At 44.4% G+C, this 18,233-nt stretch overlaps 1 pseudogene; it reads left to right on the plus strand.

Moving 5' to 3' along the window:
- The first annotated feature begins 7,807 nt into the window (after positions 1-7,807).
- LOC118531741 (small ribosomal subunit protein eS25 pseudogene) lies at positions 7,808-14,549 on the plus strand (annotated as a pseudogene).
- Positions 14,550-18,233: the final 3,684 nt, after the last annotated feature.

The following is an 18,233-nucleotide window of genomic DNA, read 5'->3' on the forward strand; positions in this document are numbered from 1 at the left end:
GTGTAAGCAGCTTCCCAGATGACCCCCACCCTGATCCACCTGGCCCCTGGTCTCTACTCTGCATGTTACCCTATGAGCACACTGGGTCTTCGTCCTTACTGATCTGTCCTCATGTGGGGAACCCACAAGATCTTTAATAGGCTGCTGCTTAATGGGAGCCAGAAAACATTCTCCATTCTCACAAAGCAGGACCAGGAATATGCATGTGGTCCCCAACTACAGGAATGTTCCCCCAAGGACATGACAAGAGCCCAAAGGCCCCCTCTCTCCTCTCTGAGCTCCCTTACACTTCACCTCATGCTTTCTCTCTCTTTTTTTTTAAGATTTTTTTTTTTTTTTTTATGAGAGAGAGAGTGTGTGTGGTGGGGAAGGGGCAGAGGGAGAGAATCTTCCAGCAGACTCCCCATTGAGCATGGAAGCCAACACAGGGCTCCATCTTGTGACCCAGGAGATCATGACCTGAGCCAAAACCAAGAGTCGGATGCTTAAATGAGTTTAACAATCAGTCAACAAATTTCCAGAGTTCCTAGCAAAGTAGTTAAGGATATGGGCTGTGAAGCCCAATAAATCAAGGTTCAAATTCTGACTCTACCACCCAACAGCTGAGAGACCTCATGCAAGTTATTTAACTTCTCTTGCCTCCATTTCCTCATTGTAAAGTTGAAATTGTAGTATTACTTACCTCTTAGAGTTGTTTTAAAGATATATTAGGTATATCTAAATATATATCTCAAAGATCTTAGCATAAAGCCTAGTCCAGGGAGAGCCCTCCACACATGGTATAGATATTATTCACTCAATACTATATAAGTTGCTGTGGAGGTAAAAGCTATGGTCCTACCCTCAGGGAGCCAACAATCTACACTGGAAGATGAGAAGAACATTCTTATAATAATGAACAACACAGGTGACCCTGTATTTTTGAGGAACAAGTTATATGGTATTAGTTCCAATGCAACAGTATTGGGATGGTTCTTTCACATATCTGATCTTTCATGTTGCCTGACAGGTTCTTGAGGGTAAGCACCAGGCATTAATCCCCCTCGCATGTCCAGGGCTTGGCACATAGTAGACATTCAAACAGTCTGTCTAAATACCCAAGGAATGCTTGGATCACATGTTAGAACAAGCACGTCATTCCTTACAAAGCACTTTGAAAATGAAGCATCATTTCATTCCCATAACAATCCTGTGAGATAATTACTATTGTTATCATCTGAATTTTCCAAAATAAGGAAACTGTGGCTCAAAGAGCTTAGCACTTTGTTTAAGTCCCACAGTCAGTTTATAGTAGGGATGGTCTGAAACCCAAGGCCTTTGACCATAAATATGGAGCCTCCTCCTACAAGGGCCACAGAAACTCATAAGCCAAAAAAAGTCTATTGCTGAAAGTCTTTTTCTGCCTCCAGTATGCTCTCTTTCTAAACCTTTCTCTGCTCTCTTTAGCTGATGCCACCGGTTCCAGATTCTTCCTTTAGCCAAAAGGAATCCAATTCATTAAGATTTCTTTTCAGGGAGGCAGAGACTCTCCTGTTTATCCAATCCCCTATCAGACATATAAATGCATCATATAGTCATTAAACTCTGAAATACATGACACAGTCATAACCACACACTAGCTGTTAAAAAGCTCATTACCTCCAGTGGGAGATACTCACCATGCTTACTACTCTGTCCTCACAGGGCCAGGACAGAATGTTAGCTCTCTGGTTAGGGAAAATGTTTTATTTTCCCCAGGAATCCTTCTAAAAGCAGTTGTATTACTGATAAATCCTAGCTTATTTGTACGCTTCTGAATGCATTGGAAGGCAATGTTTAAAAAAAATTTTTTTATCACAAAAAACACTGCACACCCTCTGGGGGAAAAAAGTAAGCAAAATGAAATGTGTAGGGGTGCCTGGGTGGCTCAGTTGGTTAATTGTCTGACTCTTGATTCCAGCTCAGGTCATGATCTCAGGGTCATGAGATAGAGCCCCATGTTGGGTTCTAAACTGGCCATGGAGTCGGCTTGATATTCTCTCTCCCTCTCCCTTGGCCTCTCCACCCTGCCCCCCGCCCTTCACCCCATCCCCAACTCATGTGCATGAGCGTGCATACTCTCTCTCTCTCAAAAAAAAATTAAATGTGTAAAGTAAAAAGTGAAAATGCTCAAGAAAATGAGAAGATAAGCCACAGACTGGGAGAAAATTTTTGTGAAAGTCATACCTAATAAAGGACTGTTGTCCAAAATACACAAAGAATGCTTACAACTCAACAATAAGAAAATGAACAACCTGATTTAAAAATGGGCAAAAGACCTGAACAGACACCTTACCAAAGAAGATATACAGATGGAAAATAAGCATATGTCATCAGGGAATTGCAAATTAAAATAGTAATGAGATGCCACTACACACCTATTAGAATGGTCAGATCCAAAATGCTAACATCACCAAATACTGGCAGGGATTTGGAGCAAAGGAAACTCTCATTTGTTGCTGGTGAGAATGCAAAATGCAAAGACTTTGGAAGACAGTTTGGCAGCTTCCTACAAAACTATACTCTTACCATACAACCCAGCAATTGTGCTCGTTGGTATTTACCCAAATGAGTTGAAAACATGTCCACACAAAAACCTGCAGATGGATGTTTATAGCAGCTTTATTCAAAACTTGGAAGCAAACCAAGATGTCCTTGCCAAAACTTAGAAGCAACCAAGATATCCTTCCAATGTGGGTTCATTGACTGTAACAAATGTAGCTCTCTGGTGGGGGATGTTGATAGTAGAGGAGCCTGGAGAGGGGTGGGGCTGGGGAATACATGGGAAATCTCTGTACCATCCCTGCAGTTTTGCTGTTAACCTAAAACTGCTCTAAAATTAAAGTCTACTTTTTCAAAGTGAAAGTTATTTTCCCTCAGCTTCCTATGCCCAATCCCACTCCCTATACATAATTGTTATGATATGTTTATTGTATTTTCTTCCAGTCTTTTTTCTCACACACACATAATGTATATGAATATGTAAGACCTTTTTTAAAGATCAGCACAAGTTCTGTATAATAGTGGAAATACTTCAGAGTACCTAGTTGTTCAAAATAAGGAATAGTTAAGTAAATTATAACACACTGTTACCTGAGCACTGCATAATGGAAACTACTTTGGACTGTAAGGTATGTAGAGGAGGAGGAGGAGTGGTAGTGGTAACAGTAGTAGTGGTGGTGGTGCTGGTGGTACAGTAGCAGGAACAGTAGTCATAGCTGTAGTAGTAGCAGCAGTAGTAAGAATAAAGTGGTAGTAGTAGTTAGAGTAAGGAGTGGTGGAGTAAAGTAGTAGTAGCAGCAGCAGTAGTAACAATGGTCCTAGTTGTCGTAGTAGTAGTAGTAGTTAAAGTAGTAGTAGTAGTAGTAGTAGTAGAAGAAGAAGAAGAATCAGACAGAACTGGATTTAAATTCCTGTCTTGCTATTTAAACAATTACTGAACACTTACCTGTACCACTTACCCAAAGGGTTACTAAACCAATTAAATTGAGAGAATGTATGTAAAGTCTTCAGCAAAGTGTCTGGCACCTAATAGGTGCCCTATCAGCCACAGTCCCTTCTCAAGGGTAGACCCTTTTCTTGGTGATCAAGCCTGGCACAAAGTCAGCAGTAAAATAAATGCTGGCTGAGTTGAACTAGAGTAGAACATTATAACTTTTTTAAATCAATATTTAGAAACACGGTGTGAGGTTTGGGATTTCAAGCAAGACAAGATTTAACAGGGAATGAGAGGCTGACACAACATTGAATGGTCTGTGAGAGTTGAAGTCAGGGAAGCCTACGCTCTCCACAAAGTGGAAGAACCATCACAGGTGATCTCAGCTGATCTCAGTACCAAAGAGGTGATTCCCAAGGGGATGCCAGAAGCTGGAGCAAGACTGCCCATCTGCCCTGGTAATGAGCTTTTCTCTGCGTTGCTGTTATGGCTCTCTGTTGACTCATTGAGAGAGAGAAACCAAACCTGTGAAGAAAAAAAAAAAAAAAAAGGCAGAAAACTAAATTCTGATGGAGGAGAAGGAAGGAGGAAGCTCATGGCTCAACCTATAGAACCCTGTAGGAACATTTTTTAAATGAAAAAGAGGGGCGCCTGAGTGGCTCAGTTGGTTAAGCGTCTGCCTTCAGCTCAGGTCATGATCCTGGGGTCCTGGGATGGAGCCCTGCATCAGTCTCCCTGCTCAGCGGGGAGTCTGCTTCTCCTTCTGCCCCTCCCCCTGCTTGTGCTTGCACTTGCTCTCTCTCTGAAATAAGTAAAATCTTTAAATAAATAAATAACAACTTTAGTTTTATATTACAAAAATGTGCCCGTTGATGAGGAGAAAATCATCCACAATCTCACCAGCAGGAGAAAGCTCCTGTTAAAACCTTGGTCTTGTTTCCTTGTGAATCTTTTCCTATGCTGCATACATATGTCATACATATTATCATATGTGTAAAATATATATGTATGTGTGCGTTTTCTATATATGATATCCTCTTCTCATATCAATAAAGAGTCATCCATGACATCAGTTTTAATGGCTGAATAGAATTCCAGTGTCTGGCTAAACCATACTTTATGTAACCAGTCACCCATTGTCAGACATTTGGGTCATTTCCAAAATCTTGCTATTATAAACAGAACTGCCAGGAACTTCCTTAGAGCCATGCAGTGAACTTCTGATCCTCTTTCACAGAAGGATGAAAGAGAACAATGGGCTATTTGCGAAAGTCGACTTCAACTCCAAACCACCATCCCCTTTTCCCCACCCCTGGTGATACCCAGTCCTCCGGAGTCCAGCTGGAGAAATCCATGGTCAGGACCTTAGATTCCTGAGGATTTGCCCCACTCCCAGAAAGAGTGCCTGAGCCTTTCTGAATGCGTACAGTTAGATGTGAGGGCCCTGAACCCCGGCCAGCGCTAGCTCAAACTGGGAAGCACATGAAAGAAGTCTTGGCTCACTTTCAACTCCCTCTTCACTGTTTCCTTTCCTCGCACTCTCCAGTCTTCCCAAGAGGCAACTGCCCAGCACCCCAAACCCTTGGGTCCTACTCTCCCATCTGATCTGCTAATTTCTACAGCTGTGACAGCAGCCAGAATGGAAAGGACCACAGCTTCTGGTAATGTATACTCTTCAAGAAGCTCCCTTTAACATCTTGAGCCAACCAACATGCTTTGAACTAAACACTGCAGGGAAGCCAGGGTGGGTAAGACATTATCCCTGCCCTCAGGTGGCTTATAGTCTAGAGTCTACTTCAGTTTCCTAGGGCTGCCATTATAAGTGACACAAACTTGGTGCCTTAAAACAACAGAAGTGTATTGTCTCATAGTTCTGGAGGCTACCAGTCAGAAATCAAGGTGTCAGCAGGGCTGTGCTCCCTCAGATGGTTCCAGGGGATATTCCTTTCTTGCCTCTTCTCCATGTCCTTGGTGTTCCTTGGCTTGTGACTGCACCTCTGCAATCTCTGCCTCTGTCTACCCATGGCCTCCTTCTCTGCATCTCTGTGTCTCTGTGTCCAAATTTCCTTTTTTTTTTTTTCCAAATTTCCTTCTTCTTATGGGACACCAGTTATACTGGATTTAGGGTCTACCCTAATTCTGTGTGATCTCATCTTGACTAATTACATCCGCAAAGACCCTAATCCCAAATATGGTCACATTCTGAGGTTCTGGGTGAACATTAATTTCGGGGGGAACCCTACTCACCCCAGTTCATGCTCTGATAGATACAATGATGAATATTTAAAAAAAAAAAAAAAAACTACAGGCATCAAATTACTATTACAGCTTTATTTTTTTAAGATTTTATTTATTTATTTATTTATTTATTTATTTATTTAAGAGAGAGAGTGAGCGAGAGAGAGAGCAGAGCAAGGGCAGGGGCAGAGGGAGAGGAAGCAGACTCCCTGCTGAGTGGGGAGCCCGATGTGGGGCTCGATCACAGGACCCTGGGATCATGACCTGAGCCGAAGGCAGATGCTTAACTGACTGAGCCACCCAGGTGCCCCCACTATTACAGCTTTAGATGGACCAAGATGGCTAAAATATGGGAGTATGGAGTGCTTAGGGGTGCCCTACAGGCACCTCCAAGTCACCCTGTCTGGTACCTCCTACTCTGGCTATGCCTATGAACCAGCCTTGCTTCGAGCCCCCAAGGGACCCTCTAAAACTGCCTGTGGAATAAGGGATACTTCTTGAATTCTCTCCAGCTCTGCTCACAAGCCTGTTTTGTTTTGTTTTGTTTTTTCTGACCATAAGTTCTGGAGACAATTGTAGCAGGGAGAAGACAACGTAATGAAGAATATATAAAGGCGAAACTGCACCACCTTTTTCCTGAATTTGCTGTGCTTTTTGTACATCTGTCCCCTTTTCCTCTGCTATCTCAGGTTTAAAAAGGTGAGGAGGTGCCTGAAGCAGCACTAGCCTCTTTGAATCCAGGAGCTTGCTCCGTCCTGCCTCTGTTGTGTACTGCCAACACAGCAGGACCACAGACTCCTGGTGAGACAATTAGCCAGGAGCCTTTCTCCCCAAGACCTTGGACAGCGGTCTCTGCATTTCCAGAGCTGACCTTCAGTCCTACAAGGGCAGGGCCTAGGCTGGGATTTGAGAGCCACCTATCACAACACAGGACCCCAGGATTCTCTCCAGAGGCATTTGCCCCACAGCTAAATCCTCCCCTTAGGCAACTTTAAGGGTGACTGTGTTTCTCTAGCAGCTCATAAGGATGACAGGAATAACTCAAAGCAAGTGTTTCCATGGTTCGTACCCCACTGACAGTCCCTACATGTTGTCCAATGGAGACTCTGATCCTGTGCCCAGGCTATCTTCTGTAGGCACCTTTTACTCTTGGCCTGAGAGTTTTGTGTGGAAGTGCAGGAGAGGTCAGCCTTTGGGAGCAACCCTCAAGCAATGAGTAACAGGAGATGGTAGAAAATGCCCCAAATTTCTTTCCCTTGGGAGAAGGGGGCATAACTCTGAGTTTTGCTTCCTGCCGTCTCCTAGAGGTCCCAGCAGGACTGAGCCCCAGTTGCCCCTAGTGGTAACCTGTTCTTTAAAATATTGTGGACTATGTCTCCTTTCCCCACTCCCCTTCCTGGGCTTCCTGGCATCTCTTCCCCCCAAACAAACTACTTGCACTCAAATCCATGTCTCCAGGTTGGCTTTGGGCACTCAAGACACACAGTTGCATTAGCATGCATTTCTCTGTTGGGTAATGAGCTCCACACAGACAGGCACCAAATCTTATTCCTCTCAGCACTCACCATTTGGTCCCTGCCATATACATTACCTCATCTCAGTAGAGTCCAGCACTATCATTATTTCCATTTTACAAATTAGGAAAATGAAGCTCAGAGAGCTTAAGTCACTTGTCCAGGGTCATGCAGCCTAGAAGGAGGAGCTGGGATTTGAACCAAGGTGGCCTCTCTCTGTAGCCTACACCATTAATAACTGCCATTAGCAGTGGTATTCAATAAATGTTTGTGGAAGAAACAAAGATGCTAGAAAGCAAGCTGATAAGAATTGGCACAAAGTGTTCATTATTTGGATGCTGGAGATAGGGCTCAAGACCATCTAATTTCTTGAACATATTTAAGACCCAGTGGAGATAGAGGCCATCAGAATGTCTTTCCCCAAATCTTCGTGAGTCTTTTTTCTATTGATTCCAGAAGCATTTAATGATTCCTACTGTGTCCAAGACACTGGACTAGGTCCTGTGCAGGCTACAGAGAAATGTAAAGCAAATTCAAGGAGCTTTTTTGTCTGACATCTTAGTGAGCCTGCAATGAGAGCAGCTGCTCTCTGAGCTTCACTATGTGCAGGGACAACAAGAAAAAAGATCCTGGAAAGTCGCCCAAGAAAGACAAAGACCCAGTGAACAAATCTGGGACAAAGCCAAAAAGAAGACGTGGTCCAAAGGCACAGTTCGGGGCAAGCTCAATGACCTGGTCTTGTTAGACAAAGTGACATATGACAAACTCTGTAAGGAAGTTCCCAACAATAAGCTTATAACCCCAGCTGTTGTCTCTTAGAGACTGAAGATTTGGGGTTCCCTGGCCAGGGCAGCCCTTCAGGAGCTCCTTAGTAAAGGATTCATTGAACCAGTTTCAAGGCACAGAGCTCAAATCATTTACACCAGAAACACCAAGGGTGGAAATGCCCCAGCTGCTGGTGAAGATGCATACACAGGTCCCACCAACTGTACGTTTTGGAAAAACAAAACTTTATTAAATCAAAAATCAATAAAGCAAATTCAAGGAGCTTACAGTCTGCTGGGGGTGAGGGAGACAAAGACAAGGCAGAAGTAGCTGAAAAGATAAATTACAGGAATAGAGCTGCCATCAGACAGAAGTGATGCATAGCCAAGTGAGTTGAACAAAAACGTGCTAGGTTTTCAAAGATGGGCTCTGGGAGCTGGAGCAGACAGACAACTGGGAAGAGGCGGGACTTCAAGGACAGGTACTGGATGGCTAGAAGCAGGGACAGGGAGAGAGAATGACATGGCAAAGACACATGAGCAAAGCCACAAAGCAAGGGGATTCCAGACAATGTGCTTCATCATTCTCCCCTGCCCCCTCCTCCAAGTCAAAGCTAACTGGCGAGGAAAAGGTAATGTTTACCAGGAGCAAAACCAAGGTCTAAGAGACAACTGCTGAGGATTACAGATACATGGTCATTCGCAACTTCTTTTCAAGCTAAGACGTAAAAAGGAATACAAATCACAAACTAAAGAGGTCACCTTTCCTTCAGGTCTAAAGGCTGATTGAATAAGTGTGACTGCCATGACTTCGGCTCCAAAACCTTGGCACCAGAGTACACTGCATAACAGCCAGGTCTCTCTGTTGTGCTTGGATCACACCGCCTGGAGTCCAGGAGTCACAGACTTTGGGGATTGACGATATTTCCCTGAAGGCTTGGCAACCAAGACCTCATTTACAGCTCCCGTTCTGGGAGAGGATTGCCGCTTTGCTCACCTTCAACTTCTCCCCAGTGAGGGAGTGGGCAGGCCAGATTGGCACACAGGAGAAATGGAAAGAGCCCAGCTAAACACTCTGCACAATTTGGTAGAGATCAGGCATGGAAAGCCTTGAAGACTCTGGGCTACCATGGGCAGAACTGGCTCAAAAAGACCTCACCCTTGGTGGCCGTGTTCAGAGCTAAGAGCACCCACTATCCTTCAGCCACCGCCAAATTAACATACACTGCAAACAGCTTCAAGACCTACCACCAAGCCCCAACCAGCAGCTGCCCCCAGGCCTCTTCCAAATAGAAATTCTACAGCCACCATTCTTGCCAGCTCACATGGGGCAACTAGAGCTTCACAGCCATGGCTATAGGAAGACAAAGGCTGGATCCAGGTCCTGGGAGTTTCCAGAGAGCTTTGCCTTTTACTCAGCTAAAACCCAGCTAACACCAGCAGTTGTGGAAATGACACTGTGCAGCCAATGGGCCCGTGTTGGGGCCATATCTGTGGCTTTCCCCGTACTCGGCCACAGACCAGGCCTAGGCCAGGGTATTGATGCCCATGGGGCTGCCCTCGCCCACTAGGGGCTGAGAGCAGAAGCGTAAATTCTTCCCCATTTCCCCTTCCTCACCTCCTGATGTCCCTGAGATGCATTTCATAAAGCTTCTCAAAAGGGGGCCAGTTCAATAACACATCCTTTTATTGGCTTTTCCTCCTTCACTGTTTCACTCTCAAATAAGACGACCCTCATAGAAACATTCAGAAGAACACAGGCTCAAGCACTCAGAAACCTCAAAAGATATGACACTTGGCTTCTGAAAATGAACCCAACGGAGCACAGAAATGAGGGTTTTCTTGATCTTTGAGTATGCTTATGTTGAATATGGAACCAGTCAAGCATTAACTCAGAGAAGTTCTCGATACATGCAGCCCAAAGAAGGAGAAAATGATCCCTTCTACCTACACAAGAGAGGCATGGCAGGTGAATTCTTTTCACTAAGTCATACTTCATTTTGTCAACTCACTAAAACCCATCTTGTGGGAGAGCCAGTGACTCACCATGTAAAAATGGGAAGAACAGTTTCGTTGGAAGTGGGAGGTTTCACACACTGCTTACAAGCACACATCAGGGCACAAAATGAGGTGACGTGGCTTAGCTGATGTCTAAGTACCCTTGACTTGATACAGAGATTTTAACCAAATATAGCAAGGAGGCTTCCGTTTGAAAAGCTAGCTACCTCTCCCAAAGCAGATGATGGGTAAGAATAAGGGAGGGGACTAGGGAAGTGGAGGAGGATGGGACTGGAGTTAAAATAAACCTGAGAGAAAAGAGCCGACTTCTAAGGAGGAGGGAAAGAAAAACCTCACTTGCACCTTCTCCCATTCGTGTGCCAGTCTGACCATAATCGCTTTCAAAGTGCCATAGGAAACACCTAATGACGTACATATCATCGGGGGGAAAGGTTGAGTTTTATTTGGGTGTGAGAACTAAGATTACAAATAGTAAAAAAGAGTAGTGTCTAGTTTTTAGACACAGATCAAAAATCATATTTTAAGCTTAAGACTTTAATTGTTATGATTATAACATCATTTTTTTCTATATTAAAAAATGTGAAGACTAGAACAAAAACAATTACTTCTGAGTTTTCTGAAAGGTTATGAATCAAAAATATATACTTTTTTTTTCTTCAGGCCCTCACCCCCAAAGGAGGGGCTGTGAACACCTCGAACATCCGGCTCCTGAGCACCTTGGAGCCTGGTTAGAGGCATGAGCTATACAAGCCCATTCCTAGGTATTTGCCCAAGAGAAATGAAGACTTAGGTTCACACAAAAACTTGTACACAAATGTTTATGCATGCTTATTCATGATCGCCCCAAACTGGGCACCACCCAAATGCCCTTCAATTAGCAAATGGAAACAAAGTGTGGTACATCCATACAATGTAACAGGGCTCATCAATAAAAAGGAACAAACAACAGATGTATGCAGCAGCAGCAGCAGAAGAAATCTCAAATGAATTTTGCTAAGTGAAAGGAGCCAGTCTCGAAAGGCTATATGATTCCATTTATAGGTAATTCTGGAAAAGGCAAAACAGAAAACAGATCCCTGGATGCCCAGGGTTGCCGGTGAATGGAAGGAGGGGATTGACTACAAATAGGCACAAGGGAATTTTTGAGGATAATGGAACTGCTGTATATGTTGATGTGGTGGCGGTCATATAGCTGTATGCATTTGTCAGGGCTCATAGAATTGTACGCCACTAAAAAAAGTGGATTTTACTGTACATAAATTACACCTCAATTAAAAAAAGAAAAAATTAAGAGCTGTGGAGTCCCTGGCCAGGGAAAGAACTTCAGCTCTGTTACTTCCTTTTGTGTGACCTTGGACAAGTTACTTACGCTTTCTGAGCCTTGGTTTCCTCACCTGTACTTGAGGATTTAATAGTGCCTACCTCACAGGTTTGTTACAAGGATTCAACAAGTAAGTCAGTGCCTGACACGCATTCAGCATTAGATCTTATTATGACCATCCAGCTAAGAGTCACAGCATCAGGCCCCTCCCCAGGTGGTCTTGACAGCTCTCTGCCCCACACTCCACCACCTGCCTTCGGCCCAGCCTGGATTCCTGGGAAGAAATTGATGCCATCCCTTGAGAACTCTGGGAAGCAATCTGGGCTGAGTTAGAGCTTGGTGTTACTGAAACGTGGCTTTGAGTCCCAACCAATAAACTGGCATCTCTAGGGGTTTTTAAATCTCTCTCCTGCAGCCACCAACTGTGCCCCTCAGCCAAGCCAGTAAGCTCATAAATGCCACACCAGGTGAAAGATGTGTGTTCATTCTCCTGTGCTCCTATAGGGTTGTGATGGATCCATTCTTTATTTCCTGGCACATAGTAGACAGGAAATAGACATATAAATGAATAGGATGTACCATCCCAGGGCAACTAGCTTCTGGGCATTGTATTGGACTGTGCTAAACATTGCTTAAATGCAGGTTCTAATTTCTTTCTTTAGATACACGCCTGTGTCTATATGTGTATAATTCTCCTAGCTAACACTTTCTCATGCATATTAATGAAAACCTACTGTCCAACTGAATTGTTTTAAAGATCCCAAGCAGACTTTTCTATAGTTAGGAAGTTTTATGAAACATTCCATTCATTATATTAAGTAACAAGATAAATCCCTTTCTAACAGATTTTCATTGATTAGGAGGAAGTTTGGGGCACGAACCATACATGCACTGTGGGCAGGATTTAATTGCTCATCTGCTCATTAACAGAGGCAATCATGCAACAAGTGTTTACAGAGCACCTCTCCTATGTTAGTGTCTGTGCCAGGGGTGCTGGGGTTCTAGGAAGAGTCACAGACCTCCTTCCCAGCGTCTGCACCTAAGTCTGCACTGTGTCACCATACAGACACCACACCTGTTGGGGCCTTAGTTTTCTCAATGGTAATGGTTAAGGCCATTTCAGACTCATTCCAGAACCAACTATCTATGACTTGGAGGTTGCATTGCAATTTCTGGTAACAGAGACACATTTTACTGGAACTGATAATGACGTAGCTGACCTGAAGAAGAGGAAGAAGTTAAAGGAATGTCTCAGTGGTAGTGGCTAATTTACAAGTTTCTATTTCTCTGACTGCTTTGAAACTTCTTATGATGGAATAAAAGATGCACAGCCCCTCAAATGGGGTAGAGAAATGGAGAGAGAGCACACGAAGGCTTCAACTGACATTTGTAATGTTTTATTCCTTAAAATTAAATTCAATAGGGCTAAATGTTAACTCGGGGTGTTAGGAGTTCATACCCGTGAATTACAATGTACTCTGCATTTTTTCATGTGTTTAAATATTTCTTGATAATTTGTTTCAAGACACACTTCCTAAGTAACAAAAACTGGTGTGAGGAATTTTTTAATCACAGAAAGGGTATTTCTGTACTTATCTGAGTAATCAATCCTTCCTTGGAAATAACACCCTGCTGCCAACCCCCCCCCCCCCCCCCCCCGTCTCCCCTCCGACTGCTGTGCGGGATCCCGCCTACTGGCTTGGATGAACAAACGGACTGACTACTTAAATCGTGACAGCTAAAAGCCCTGGGACTTCAGTTCCTTTAAACCCTTCCTACTGGCAGGTGAGCTGCGCCTCGGCACTCCTGCCCACAGTGGTGTGACTCCCTGCTGATGGGGCAGCTCTGAGCTTACTTTGCTCTAGGACAGTGCAGGAGAGAACCAGGCACCTTTGCCAGGTCCTGGAGCAATAAGGACTCTCCATTTCAAAGGAATGGGTGAGGAGCAGGGTGGATCAATCTCACTTCAAAGACTAAAAATAATCCAGTTTTGTAGATTTCTGAATGGTCTACAGGAAAAGAGGAGGAGAGGGTAGGATCTTTCCATCGGTCCAGCTGAACTTGTGCTGGTCAGGAAAGAGTTAAGCTGGGAGCCTCCATCCCAGGTTCTCTCCAACTTATCACTAGAGCTTACCACTCATCTCTTCCATAATAAAAATGTGATTAGTAGGAACCAGGTGGGGTTCTATCCCTCCGTCCCTCTGTTAAGAGGCAAGCCCCAGCAAGTGTAGATGCAAGGCAGCGCCCCTGAGCCCGTATTTTCAGCACACCTGAGCCTGGGCATTTGGTCTCTCTGGGCAGAGACCAATCTCTGGAAAGACTGTGGGGGTTGATTAAAAACGCCACCTCTTCCCCTAGATGGTTGCACAGCAAGGAGATAATAGAAAATGCCGTTAGCCTCCTTGAAAAAATCCAACTGATGTTCCAGGCTACTTACGGTCAGATGCAAGATGCCTCCTTTAGCCAAGATGGATTCCTCTCTTCCCTGGGTTTCCTTTCCTCCTGAACTGCAAATTCTCTCAGGAAGACAAGGACTCCTTACTGCACGGGATGCTCCTCCTCCCCTACTCAAATCTGGGTGTTTGTAAACCTGTCTGAATTCTTTCTGCAACAATGACTTCCTTCACGGACAAAGGTTAGAGGCATCCAGGAAGCCCCACTCGGTGGCTGGCACTGGGGAACGTCAGACCTTGACAGAGATTCTTTGCTGGACCAAACTTCAGTCAGGCTCCTGAAACTTTTCCTAGGCCCATCTGTCCACTTCCTTGTAAAACCCCGTTTTAGCAAAACCCCTGCTAAGTCAGTTTGACCAGAAACATGCCCCCAACCCACCCCAATATTTGCTCACCTCCCTCAGGTTCCTCATCCTCCACTACCCCCAAGTGATGTCTGTCTCCCTGGCCGGCCTTCAGCAAGAATCTTGGGACCTGGGGTTAGCCAGATGCCCCCTTACCCCTGATGTTTCCTCTTAGTAACTTTCCACCCACTGACCCCACCCCCCCTCCTGGGCTACAAATTGCCACTTGGCCATGCTGTATTCCGAGTTGAACCCAATTCCCCCTACTGTACAACCCCACTGCGGTCGTCCTCAATAAAGTCTGCCTTACTGTTTTTAACAAGTGTCATTGAGTTTTTTCGCTTTTTCTTTAATAGCCTCCTCCTGGGTCCCTGGACTGGGCATCCTTCTTGGGAGCAGTAAACAAGGCATGAGGTTCTGCTCCATTGGATCCACGGAGTAAACAAGCCAGTTCCCTACAAACTAATTGTTTTTCAGTGCAAAGACTTGTGTGTGGAATGTGGCTCCACTAATTCATCCTTCACCACGGAAATCTCACTCAGCAGGGCATGTAGCTGTCACAGAGCCAATTTTTCTTTTCTTGGTGAATATGCACCCTCTCCCCTCCCTCCACTCCGCATTGGATTTAAAGGTATATCAAGGATCCCTCTCCTCTCAATCCAGGTGTTATTACTTAGTAGTAAGTAATAACAGGCCCTCATACACTGCAGAAACTTCAGCTTTTGCAGAGGGACAGATGTGAATAAGGGCAGTCCCATGCAGCTTCCGAAGGAGGTAAGAAGGCCAAGAGGTGGACCTGCAAAATTGTTCAGGTCCTGCTCCCTAAAATCCTAAAATGCATGGGGCGCCTAGGTGGCTCAGTCATTAAGTGTCTGCCTTCAGCTCAGGTCATGATCATAGGGTCCTGGGATGGAGCCCCGCATCGGGCTCTCTGCTTGGTGGGAAGCCTGCTTCTCCCTCTCCCTCTGCCCCTGCTTGTGTTCCCTCTCTCGCTGTGTCTCTCTCTGTCAAATAAATAAATAAAAATCTAAAAAATAATAAAAAATAAATCCTAAAATGCACTTCTTCGAATTACTTGTAAGAAAGAATATAAACAGTTAATGTCTTTTAAGGCATTATTCTCTGCCAGGCCCTGTGCTCAGCCTTTAAAAAGATCATCTCATTTTCTCCCTGCATTTACAGGGGCAGGGACTAAAGCTTTAACAGGGTCATGAAATGTTCCCCTGTCACGCAGCTGGTAAGAGGTGGAGCTGGGATTCGAACTCCAATCTGTCTCACTCCATGTGCAGAGCTCCTAACCCTGATCTCTAGAAGGACCCTTGTTGAGATGCCCAATGGTCTAGTGTGGCAAGTGTACAGAGAATAGACATTGGAAGACACGTTCTTGAGCCTCTTGGCCGCCTTTTTGTGTGATTGTGAGGAAGAGTACAGTCTCTCCGGGTGTCAGAGTCACAAAAAGGAAATAATGGTATGTGTTCGGCCTCCTTCACAAGAGTGGTTGGACAGGTTTGACTGCTAATCTCTAGAGGGAGGCAGAAAGGAGATAAGCAAGCTCACAAGAGGAAGTTACCAAGATTCCTCAGCCGTGCTTCTTAGAAAGTATGCCTTCTCCCCACTGAGCTCTCCCTCTCTAGCTGGTATCTGGAACACAGACCCTGCCCCCCGTCTTCCAGGGTTTCAGTAACTACCAGGGAGTCTGGAAAACAACAAACACAATGGGCCGCTTTTGGTGCCCAGGTCTCAAAGGCTTCATTTACATCTCATGTTTACACAGGATGGTTCAGGGTCTGGCAACTTAGCCATTTTCATTGAAATAGCCCCCAAAGCAGAAGAGAGGTCAATGTCTAAGGCAGGTCCTGAAAAGATCCCATAACAGGCACTAAACTTCTTTGAAGTTTGATCTTCAGTCGTCTCCCCTTATCTGTGGTTTCGGTTCCAGTTACTGCTGTCAGCTGTGGTCGGGAAGCAGCTGATCCTCCTTCTGACAAATAGGCCAGCGCCGCACAACATGCCCGGCGTCATCCCTCTCGCTTCATCTCACACGTAGGCAGTTTATCATCTGCCATCATCACAAGAAGAAGGGTGAGGACAGCACAGTAAGATATCGAGAGAGAGACCACATTTACATAACTTTTATTAGAGTATATTATTACAGTTGTCCTATTTTATCACTGTGAATCTCTTACTGTGCCTGATTTATAAATTAAACTTTATCATAGCTATGTACGTATAGGAAAAAACATCGTGTATATAGGGGTCAGGACTATCTGGGGTTTCAAGCATCCACTGGCGGTCTTAAATAAGGAGATATATGCAAAGTTTTCATTCTAGTCACATCCTGCCCGGTTTTTTTTCCCTTTTTAAAATTTTTTATTTAAATTCAGTTTAATTAACATATAGTGTATTATTAGTTTCAAAGGTAGAGTTTAGTGATTCATCAGTCTTATATAACACCCAGTACTCATTCCATCCCGTGCACTCCTTACTGCCCATCACCCAATTACTCCATCCTCCCACCAACCTCCCCTCCAGCGACCCTCAGTTTGTTTTCTAGAGTTCAGTGTCTCTATGGTTTGCCTCCTCTCAGCACTCATTTTATTTTTCCCTCCCTTCCCCTATGTTCATCTCTTTTGCTTCTTAAATTCCATGTATGAGTGAGATGAGATGGTATGTCTTTCTCTGACCAACTTATTTCGCTTAGCATAATACCTTCTAGTTCCCTCCACATCATTGCAAATGCATGCCCATTTATTTTAACAACAACAAAAAAATACTTTGTATTACTTAGTCGCACTACTTATCTTTCCCCCTAAAACCTCACATAATCAATTATAGTTACTTACTGAGCACAGCACTAGTGTTATTGACCTTACCTCACTAAATACTCACAATTACCCTAATGAGCGGGTGCTGTGATCCCGCCCACTTTATAGATGCATAACTAGTCCCTACTTCATTGCTGACAGCACCATGGAGACACGTTTCACCTCCAGCTTCTCCCCACTTGGGTGTTCTAGATGATTGCCCTCCCTTAATTAAGGTCAGATGAAAGAGTCTTTACCATTTTCATCTTTTTAAAATATAAAACTACATAGTAAATATTATGATAAACATAAAGTCCTCAAACTATACGCTTTTCTAAGGCTGACAAGCCCTTCCCACCTTTCTGAAAATACCTAAAACAGAAATTTGCCTTGGGTGTTCCATTATTTCAGATAAAGACCCAGTTTAATGTGGTGATTAAGCTACTTAGACTCAAAGCATGGGCTCAGTAGTTACAAATCCCCACTAAGCCATTTCCCACTGATGTGATCTTGAGCTAATCATTGACTTTCTCAGCTTCAGTTACCCATAAATTGGGGATAATAATAGGACCTACCCATAGGGTTGTTAGGAGGATTCAATGAGCTAATACATATACAGCACCTGTCACAAAATAAGTAATTGATAAATGTCAAATGCTTTTCTTGTTAAAGAGATTTAGGGTGGAGATTGCTTTAAGCAACACCTTTTAGTCAATAGTGTCTAAAACCACATTTCTGAGGTTGGGGAAATGTTGTCATTGATTGCAGACTCATCTTCAGATATTAGAGCAGGTATACTGACCTTTGGCTGTGACAATGTGATCCCTGAGCAATGTCTTGGGTTCTGAGCAAGGGAGGGGGTGTGAGGTAAAGTCTACTGACTCTTGCAAGAGAACTGAATTTCTTTAGGAACCTGAAAGCCACTTGTAAGGGGAGAACGAATCCATGAGAGGACCAGTTAGCTAGCATGGGGCGATCCCTCTGAGACCATGTCAGCAATGAGCCTTGCTGGCTGCAGATCTAATGACATCACAGCCACCCTGCCCTGCTGGGAAGCAGCCCTAATCACCCTCAACCCCAGCTGAGCTGGCAGTAGCTGCTCCAACACTGGGCTTCCCCTCCTCCAGCCCCCACATTCTCATCTCTGCAGGATGAATAACTCATGAGAGGGGCCCTGCAGTCTTCACATCTATACATCCCTCCCTGGCACACAGTACATGCTCTGTAAATCTTTCCAGAATGAATTCATGGGAGGCTGTAAAATCCTCTCCCCTCTTCTCTAGGGCATATCTGTGTAACCAGGGCCCGTCCTATGGCCTATA

Source organism: Halichoerus grypus, chromosome 10, assembly GCF_964656455.1.
Source record: "Halichoerus grypus chromosome 10, mHalGry1.hap1.1, whole genome shotgun sequence".
In the NCBI taxonomy this organism is placed as follows: domain Eukaryota; kingdom Metazoa; phylum Chordata; class Mammalia; order Carnivora; family Phocidae; genus Halichoerus; species Halichoerus grypus.